This window comes from Oncorhynchus tshawytscha, linkage group LG32 (assembly GCF_018296145.1).
Source record: "Oncorhynchus tshawytscha isolate Ot180627B linkage group LG32, Otsh_v2.0, whole genome shotgun sequence".
Classification (NCBI taxonomy): domain Eukaryota; kingdom Metazoa; phylum Chordata; class Actinopteri; order Salmoniformes; family Salmonidae; genus Oncorhynchus; species Oncorhynchus tshawytscha.
The window spans coordinates 1,988,249-1,997,856 of record NC_056460.1 but is presented as its reverse complement, the minus strand read 5'-3'; the positions used below and the strand labels follow the sequence as shown (position 1 = coordinate 1,997,856).

Genomic DNA, 9,608 nt, shown 5'->3' with positions numbered 1-9,608 from the left:
ACTTGTCTTTATTCCACTTACTGAAGAAGCATGTCTCAAATGATCCCATATTTCAAACATTAAGCCTGACAAAAGCCTGACAACAGATGTTTTATTATTCCATGCCTCACCATTAAGTCAATTATTGCCAACACATATTAACAAAGGGGTGTATATTTGGTTTTGATATTTCATATTTACAATTCATGTAACATTCAGTAATAATTATTTATGCAACCAACTGACAATTTTTGGGTACAATTATATTGACATTGTTATCCTGCTTTTAGACTATCAAGGTTCATTCTCAGATGTGCCAACCCAAATGTACTACAGCATGACATTGGGGACTGGGCCCTGATCCAACAACAAGCCTATTGAGTGAACCCTGAAAAGAGAGAAGCTTCGCAGTGAGGTGGAAAGTTACTACGGATATTGCAGGAGTTTCCTCTTGATACCGGACATGTCTTTGGTAAGGACAACTTGGTTGTCCAAGGGGACGAGAGTTCTAGAAGCTAGTGAGTTTTAGGAAGACAAGTGTTATAGAAGCTCGTGAATTTTAGGATTCTAGGAAAAGGAGAAAAAAAATATGATTGTATATTAATATTTAGAACTACGTTTTTTTCCCCTTGTTTTTAATTGTTGACAGCAAGTTTTTTGTTGGTGTTGAGCAAACTTGTCCAACAAAAATATAGGATATATTTGTTGTCTTAAAGGGGAAGGTGTTACAGGCTTTGGTTTTTCCATTTATATTTTGAAGTTGGACCTTAGCGCGTTGGAAAGGGGGATACCTAGTCAGTTGAACAACTGAAATGTGTCTTCGTTGCACTGATTGGTGTCACCTCGTTAGTCAGTATGTGTTACACCTGTGCTGGCTTGTCCATCTCGTTAGTGGGAAGGTGTTTCACCTGAGCTGGTCCAGGTTCTATTTAAGAGTGTCTGGCCCAGTGCTCCAGTTGTCTTGATAGATGTGGAGAGTCGCCACCTTTTTGTTTTGCTTCCTGTCTAAGTTTGGTGTGAGTTTTTATTTTGTTTGTCTCTGCTTGGGCAGATTTAGTGGGTCTTATGGTGGGTCCCAGTTGTTGTTACTAGTCAACATTCAGTGGACACCCACATAGTGTCTTTCAGAACCCCTCCTAAAAAAAAGCTAGTATTTTGGGTTGGATATTGCATCCTATTAATATTTTAATCAATGGAATTTCCTTAGGCTGCCCATTAGTCTTTCAGTTATTAGTCTTCTGTTTGTTGTGTACTAAATATTTGTTTATTTTGTCTTTTCCTGTGCATCCATGTCTGAAATGTGCTGTATAAGTAAAGCTTGATTTGATTTCAACAACAAAATGTTATTTTTATTTCACCTTTATATAACCAGGTAGGCCAGTTGAGATAAAGTTCTAATTTACAACTGTGACCTGGCCAAGAAAAAGCAAAGCGACAAAAACACAGTTACGTGGGATAAACAAAAGTACACAACAGAAAAATCTATATACAGTGTGTGCAAATGGAGTAAGGAGGTAAAGGCCATAGTGGTGAAATAATTACAATTTAGCAATTAAACACTGGAGTGATGTGCAAGTAGAGATACTGGGATGCAAAGAAGCAAAAATAAATAACAATACGGGGATGAGGTAGTTGGGTGTGGCTGTGTACAGGCGCAATGATCGTTAAGCTGCTCTGACAGCTGATGCTTAAAGTTAGTGAGGGAGATATATGAACCCAATGACCGACCAATCGAAAGAGTCTTGGTCCCTATTTAGTATGAAAATCAGTATCAATCCCATGTCAAAGGATTCAACTACTCAGAAACAAACAAATGGATCAAACCGATCAATCCCACTTTTACCACTCCTTCAACAGGCTTGAAACACCACCCTCGGCTCTACCAGGGCTTGAGGTGATCTCCCACAGCTCTGCTTATGTCATGTTCTGTGGCCTTGCCGTTCCATTTCTTGACTGTCCCTGCAACACATTTAGTCATATTATATAAAACACTCAAAGTAATGGATATGTAGCATCTATGGTGTCAGTTACACCTAGTTACACAATGTGACTTCTGTTATCTGATCTCTCCAAGTTGCATTAGGTTTAGATCTACCAGGATGGGCCTTTGACATAGTCTGGATGCAGTCAGGCCACTGAATATGTATCAGCAATGTAAAGTCGATGGGGTGAAAAGAACATTCAACACAAATTACCTTAATAATATCAAAGGACAAATGTTTGTGTCTGAGGGGAAATTAACTTTCATACAGCCAAAAGGGGTGAGAAATTACACCAATATCAGTGGATAACTTGCACTAATGTAAATAAACATAGATGATGGAACATATTCCCTTTTGCTTACGTGATGAACCACTAAGGGGACATAAATATTTACCATCTGTGACATCTCACCTCTCTGACTGTAAGTGTTCTTCCTAATCAGTCCCTCAACAGCTCTCTGACTGAGCTCCTCCCTCACTGGGTCTTCAGAGGAGAGGAGAGGAAGGCTGAGGAGGGATGGAAGGATGAATGGATCAATCAGTCAATAAAGTGTAGAGCTGCTGTGACAAAATCACTATTTTAGTAGTTCATTAAAGTAAATAAGGCTTTATGACTGCTGAATACCAACGATCAATCACTTAGATCATGCATTTTCAGGTAGAGATACATCCTTGGGATGTCCCTAGCCCATTGAAGTTGACATTTAAAATGGTGAAAGTAGGGGTTAAGGTAGTAGGGATGTCCCAAGGATTCCAGATAGCATTGACCATTGTGCATTCTTCTGTCTCTTTTAAATGAAATCAAATGTATTTATATAGCCCTTCGTACATCAGCTGATATCTCAAAGTGCTGTACAGAAACCCAGCCTAAAACCCCAAACAGCAAGCAATGCAGGTGTAGAAGCACGGTGGCTAGTAAAAACTCCATAGAAAGGCCAAAACCTAGGAAGAAACCTAGAGAGGAACCAGGCTATGTGGGGTGGCCAGTCCTCTTCTGGCTGTGCCGGGTGGAGATTACAACAGAACATGGCCAAGATGTTCAAATGTTCATAAATGACCAGCATGGTTAAATAATAATAATCACAGGCAGAACAGTTGAAACTGGAGCAGCAGCACGGCCAGGTGGACTGGGGACAGCAAGGAGTCATCATGTCAGGTAGTCCTGAGGCATGGTCCTAGAGTTCAGGTCCTTTGAGAGAAAGAAAGAGAATTAGAGAGAGCATACTTAAATTCACACAGGACACCGGATAGGACAGGAGAAGTACTCCATATATAACAAACTGACCCTAGCCCCCGACACATAAACTACTGCAGCATAAATACTGGAGGCTGAGACAGGAGGGGTCAGGAGACACTGTGGCCCCATCCGATGACACCCCCAGACAGGGCCAAACAGGAAGGATATAACCCCACCCAATTTGCCAAAGCACAGCCCCCACACCACTAGAGAGATATCTTCAACCACCAACTTACCATCCTGAGATAAGGCCGAGTATAGCCCACAAAGATCTCCGCCACGGCACAACCCAAGGAGGGGCGCCAACCCAGACAGGAAGATCACATCAGTGACTCAATCCACTCAAGTGACGCACCACTCCTAGGGACGGTATGAAAGAGCCCTAGTAAGCCAGTGACTCAGCCCCTGTAATAGGGTTAGAGGCAGACAATCCCAGTGGAAAGAGGGGAACCGGCCAGGCAGAGACAGCAAGGGCGGTTCGTTGCTCCAGAGCCTTTCCGTTCACCTTCACACTCGTAGGCCAGACTACACTCAATCGTATGACCCACTGAAGAGATGAGTCTTCAGTAAAGACTTAAAGGTTGAGACGGAGTTTGCGTCTCTCACATGGGTAGGCAGACCATTCCATAAAAATGGAGCTCTATAGGAAAAAGCCCTGCCTCCAGCTGTTTGCTTAGAAATTCTAGGGACAATTAGGAGGCCTGCGTCTTGTGACCGTAGCGTACGTGTAGGTATGTACGGCAGGACCAAATCAGAGAGATAGGTAGGAGCAAGCTAATGTAATGCTTTGTAGGTTAACAGTAAAACCTTGAAATTATAGCAGGTGTAAAATAAAGACAAGTAGACACGCAGTGCATTGTGGTCATTGTTGTTTCAAAATAGCATCTAATTATGCCAATCTGTATGTGGGGTTTGTTAGAGAAGAATGTGATTGACAGCCCTAACAATCCATTATAGCACATCAGGCTCTGAAAAAGGCTTCATTGATGACGTGTTCCTTCTATTCCAGGGGACAGCAGAGGAACTTCATCGATTCCACTCCTTCATCAATACAAGCAGTGAACATCTGAAATTCACCCTCACCTTTGATGCGCATGAAACAAGTTACCTGGACATTTTGATTAAGAGGGAGGGGAGTGGCTTTAGCACAGACTACAGTGCCTTGCGAAAGTATTCGGCCCCCTTGAACTTTGCGAACTTTTGCCACATTTCAGGCTTCAAACATAAAGATAGAAAACTGTATTTTTTTGTGAAGAATCAACAACAAGTGGGACACAATCATTAAGTGGAACGACATTTATTGGATATTTCAAACTTTTTTAACAAATCAAAAACTGAAAAATTGGGCGTGCAAAATTATTCAGCCCCCTTAAGTTAATACTTTGTAGCGCCACTGTATCAGGCACTGTATTACAGGAAGCCGACTGACAGGAATTCCCTGTTACGCCGAGAGAGCTTCCACCCTACACCCCTAAAAAATAACCTCCCCATCAGCCAATACAGTTGCATACACAGGATTTGTAGTACACAGAGTGACTATGACAAACAAGCCAAATGTCTGGATGAGTGTTTCAGACAGCGGGGTTACTCAGAGGAATGTCTGGATGAGTGTTTCAGACAGCAGGGTTACCCAGAGGAACGGCTGCATGACGCAATGGATCGTTATAAAAATACAGTGGTGGAGAAAGTAACCCAATTGACATACTTGAGTAAAGAAAACATTTAACATGTCATTTTAATTTTGTAAATATAAAACAAAAACATAACTGTTTGTACTTATAGGTAACCAAATTGTGGCTACAACTCAGTTACTAAGTCTTTAATCAGGGAACGGTTTCTCAAAACCATCTTATGGCTAAGTTCACCGTTAGAACCATCGGATGCCTTAAGATGCGTTTGGGAAACCGGGCCCAGATATCCAGTTTCCTCCTCTTCTTCCTCCTCCTTTTTCGATGTAACAGTCCTCTCCCCCTCCTCCTCTTTCACTCCATAAACTGCATCCTCCTCTCCTTTTACTGTAACATCCTCCTCTTCTTTCACTGTAACACCCTCACCCTCTACTTGTTTTGAATTGTGACAGCCTCCTCTTCCTCTTTCACGACAATGTTCACCCACAGACCATCTTCCTCCGTCCAGCAGACCTCCTCTTCTTTAGCAGGACGAGAGTAGCTTAGTGAGCTTATGGTCTGGGATGTTAGCTAGCTAGACTAATGACAACAACATGGAAAATATTAAATTAAATCGGATAACTAACTAGACGACAGAAGGGGGTTTAAAACACAGTGGCTAATATACACGTACGCGTCTAAAGAGCTTTATTGGTGTCACGCCCTGGTCTTAGTATTTTGTGTTTATATATTTATTTGGTCAGGCCAGGGTGTGACATGGGTTTATTTTGTGTTGTGTTTTTGTATTGGGGTTTTAGTAGGTATTGGGATTGTGGCTGAGTAGGGGTGTCTAGCATAGTCTATGGCTGCCTGAGGCGTTCTCAGTCAGAGTCAGGTGATTCTCGTTGTCTCTGATTGGGAACCATATTTAGGTAGCCTGGGTTTCACTGTGTGTTTTGTGGGTGATTGTTCCTATGTCTGTGTTATTGCACCAGTTTAGGCTGTTTCGGTTTTCACGTACGTTTATTGTTTTTTTGTATTTATCGTGTTTATTCATTTATTAAACATGTATCGATTTAACCACGCTGCATTTTGGTCCGACTCTCCTTCAACGGAAGAAAGCCGTTACAATTGGTTCGGCTATTTTGTTTAGCAAGCTACCGAGGTGTCTGACTAACTGTTGCTGCTGTTGAAAGAAACGTTCCGTCCACTAGATTATACGTCACACTAACAGCATTGCTACACCTTGTAGGAGCAGTATAGACCTAGTCTGTTCATTATATACATCTACATGATGTATTGTGACATCGCTGCTTATTTATTATTTTCTGTTAGTTTGACTGAATTAATCAGAAACTTCCTTAAAAATGCAATGTCAAGTGGATGTAGATGTCAAGTTTGATTCTCACTGATTAAAATCTGCACTAATCAACACGTGCATCTGTAAAAATGGTAACATCTGTACTCTACTAAATCGAGCCAGTAATCCATAACAATTACTAAATACTATAACAAGTTAGTTCAATATTGTGAGTTAGGAATGAGAAGTCTGAGTGAATCATTAATCCAAGATGGGATTTAGGGCACACAAACATTTTGCAACAAAACACAAATCTGATTGTTATTGGACAATTTCAGGTAGTTCATCCCATTTCGGGATGTCTCAATGTAATATTATTATTTAATAATAAAACATTTTAAACGATTTGTTTGGAAAAACACAACTTTTCCCTCCACTGCGTCAGCAGGCGTGTCTGCAGATGGTGATGTGCGTCTTTCAGGCGACGCGGCTAGTGTGACGTATAATCTAGTGGACGAAACACTTCAACAACAACAGCGAGTCATCCACCTCCGTAGCCAACATAGCTGAACGATTCAAGCTGTTTAGACTGTTTCGGTGTATATTATCCACTATATTTTAAACACACTTCTGTCGGCTTATGCCGTTTAGCTATTTACCCCCTTTAATTCCATATTTAGCTTTCTAGTAGCTAGCTGGATGGCTAACATCCCCGACCATGAGGTCAGTAAGCTACTCTCCTCCTGCTAAAGAAGAGCTCTGCTGGACGAAGAAAGAGAGCCTGTGGCAGAACATTGTTGTGAAAGAGGAGAAGGAAGAGGAGGATGTTACAGTGAAAGAAGAAAAATACGTTTCGGCGAAAGAAGAGGAAGACGCGTTCAGAGTGAGGAGGAGGATGTTACAGTGAAAGAAGAGGCGGAGGAACAGGGGAAGATAACTGTCACATCGAACGAGGAGGAGACTAGGGATCTGATTAACAACATTCAGTACTGTCTTGGAAACGGGCACAAACTGTCTGCAGTTGTTGAACTGATGCAGGTTTAAACTAAGTTCTACTCTTTATTATGTTGTTTATAATGTAGGAATTGATGAAGCTAAACTGTAACGTGTGTATACCATCAAAGAGCGGGCCACCAACAAAAGGCATTAATCATGCATCCAATATATTATTTTAGTTAAATACTGTAGTCCACAATATATTTTATTATAGTGGTCTCTACAGCCTAAAAACTGTCCAAATAAATCAGACTTGTCATCAAATGTTTTTGGTTTCTAACACATATTTTACGGATGTTATCAGAGTTGCAGCGAAATGCTGATGCTTATAGCTCCAACAGTGCAGTAATACCTACCAATACAAATCAACACACACACAAATCCCCAAAATAACAAGAAAGAAATTAAGAAATATCAGAACGATGTCAGACTCCAGGATATAAATATTTAAGCAGGGCCTCCCAAGTGGGCCAGCATTCTAAGGCACTGCATCTCAGTGCAAGAGGAGACCCTACAATCCCTGGTTCTAATCCAGGCTGTATCCCAATTGGCCCAGTGTTGTCCAAGTTAGGGGAGGGTTTGGCCGGCTGGGACGTGCTTGTCCCATCGGGCTCTAGCGCCTCCTTGTGGTGTTCAAGTGATTGAGGTATCTAGTCTAGATTAAACGTCATAGGAAGTTTTATCATGTGAGGTTTCATTCAGGTCTCTGTTTAAATAATCTGTTTGTCTTTGACAGGAGAGAGACCAGACTCTCCTTCTGACGGCAGGAAGAGTCCTTCAGGGGAACCAGACCCTGAGACGTCCAAACCAGCAGGACGACATCACTGCTCCCAGTGTGTAAAGAGTTTTACTCAGTTAGGGAGCCTGAAAACACATAAGAGAAGACACACAGAAGAGAAGCCTTACCACTGCTCCTTGTGTGGAAAGAGTTTTAGGTGGTTTGGAAGCGTGGAAAGGCATGAGAGGACACACACAGGAGAAAAGCCTTTCTAATGTTCCCATTGTGGAAAGAGTTGTACCCAGTTAGGGAGCCTGAAGGAGCATGAGAGAATGACATTGAGGTTAAATAAAGTGTGCTTTATCAATGTAACATATTTTGACACGTCCACTGTGGGGCTCTGTAGAGTCATAATATCCATAACAACTTGAGGTCAAACAGGGAAATGGCTCCAATCGTTTTTCCACCATTCATTTTTCCCATAGGGCTGTTTGTTTAGGCTTACCCTGTTGTGACGTTTTGATAACCATGTGAATCTCTCTAGGACAAGGTGACGGATGCCACACCGTGTGTTGTGAATGTATTGTAATGTTTTTTAATATTGTATAACTGCCTTTATTTTGCTGTACCCCAGGAAGAGTAGCTGCTGCCTTGGCAGGAACTAATGGGGATCCTTTATTCACGGATCCGATCATGCTAATTAGCATCAAAGTAGACAACATGCAAGACTACAAATAATAATAAACTTCTTCCATTAAGTATGATGGAGGCCACAAAGACTACAAATCCCTGCAGCTCCACGGATTCAGAATACAAATAATAATAATAACAAACTTCTTCCATTTAAGTATGAGAGAGGCCACTAAGACTACAAATCCCTGCAGCTCCACGGATTCAGACTACATATAATAATAATAATAATAAACTTCTTCCATTAAGTATGATCAAATTTATTTATATAGCCCTTCGTACATCAGCTGATATCTCAAAGTGCTAAAAGCCTAAAACCCCAAACAGCAAGCAATGCAGGTGTAGAAGCACGGTGGCTAGGAAAAACTCCCTATAAAGGCCAAAACCTAGGAAGAAACCTAGAGAGGAACCAGGCTATGTGGGGCGGCCAGTCCTCTTCTGGCTGTGCCGGGTGGAGATTATAACAGAACATGGTCAAGATGTTCAAATGTTCATAAATGACCAGCATGGTCGAATAATAATAAGGCAGAACAGTTGAAACTGGAGCAGCAGCACAGTCAGGTGGACAGCAAGGAGTCATCATGTCAGGTATTCCTGGGGCATGGTCCTCGGGCTCAGGTCCTCTGAGAGAGAGAAAGAAAGATGATGTCCATTAAGTACAAATAGAAAGGCGACGCTGCCCGTGTGACGTATAATCTAGTGAACGGGATGCTCCTTCAACAACAACAGCTAGTCAGCAGACACCTCAGTAGCTTTTTAGCAAATATAGCTACAACATTCACGCTCTTTACACTGTTTTTGTGTATATTAGTCGCTGTGTATTAAAACACACTTCTGTCGTATGTAGTCGTTGACCCATTTAATTATATATTTACGTTGTTTGTCAGCTAGCTGATTTGCTGAGTTAGCTTAGAACTAGGCTAGTCGCTAATGCTAGCTAGCTAACATCCCCGACCATGAGTTCACTAAGCTACTCTCCTCCTGCTAAAGAAGAGGTGGTCTGCTGGACAGAGAAAGAAGCTCTGGTGAAAGAGGAGGATGTTACAATACAAAAACAAGTAGAGGGTGAGGCTGTTACCGTGAAAGAAGAAGAGAGACG

At 41.7% G+C, this 9,608-nt stretch overlaps 1 long non-coding RNA gene across 1 annotated transcript; it reads left to right on the top strand.

The window, feature by feature from the left end:
* The first annotated feature begins 6,600 nt into the window (after positions 1-6,600).
* On the top strand, positions 6,601-8,191 carry LOC121841608. Its single transcript, XR_006080623.1, has 2 exons — positions 6,601-7,143; positions 7,838-8,191. It is a non-coding gene; the product is annotated as an uncharacterized LOC121841608 (long non-coding RNA).
* Positions 8,192-9,608: the final 1,417 nt, after the last annotated feature.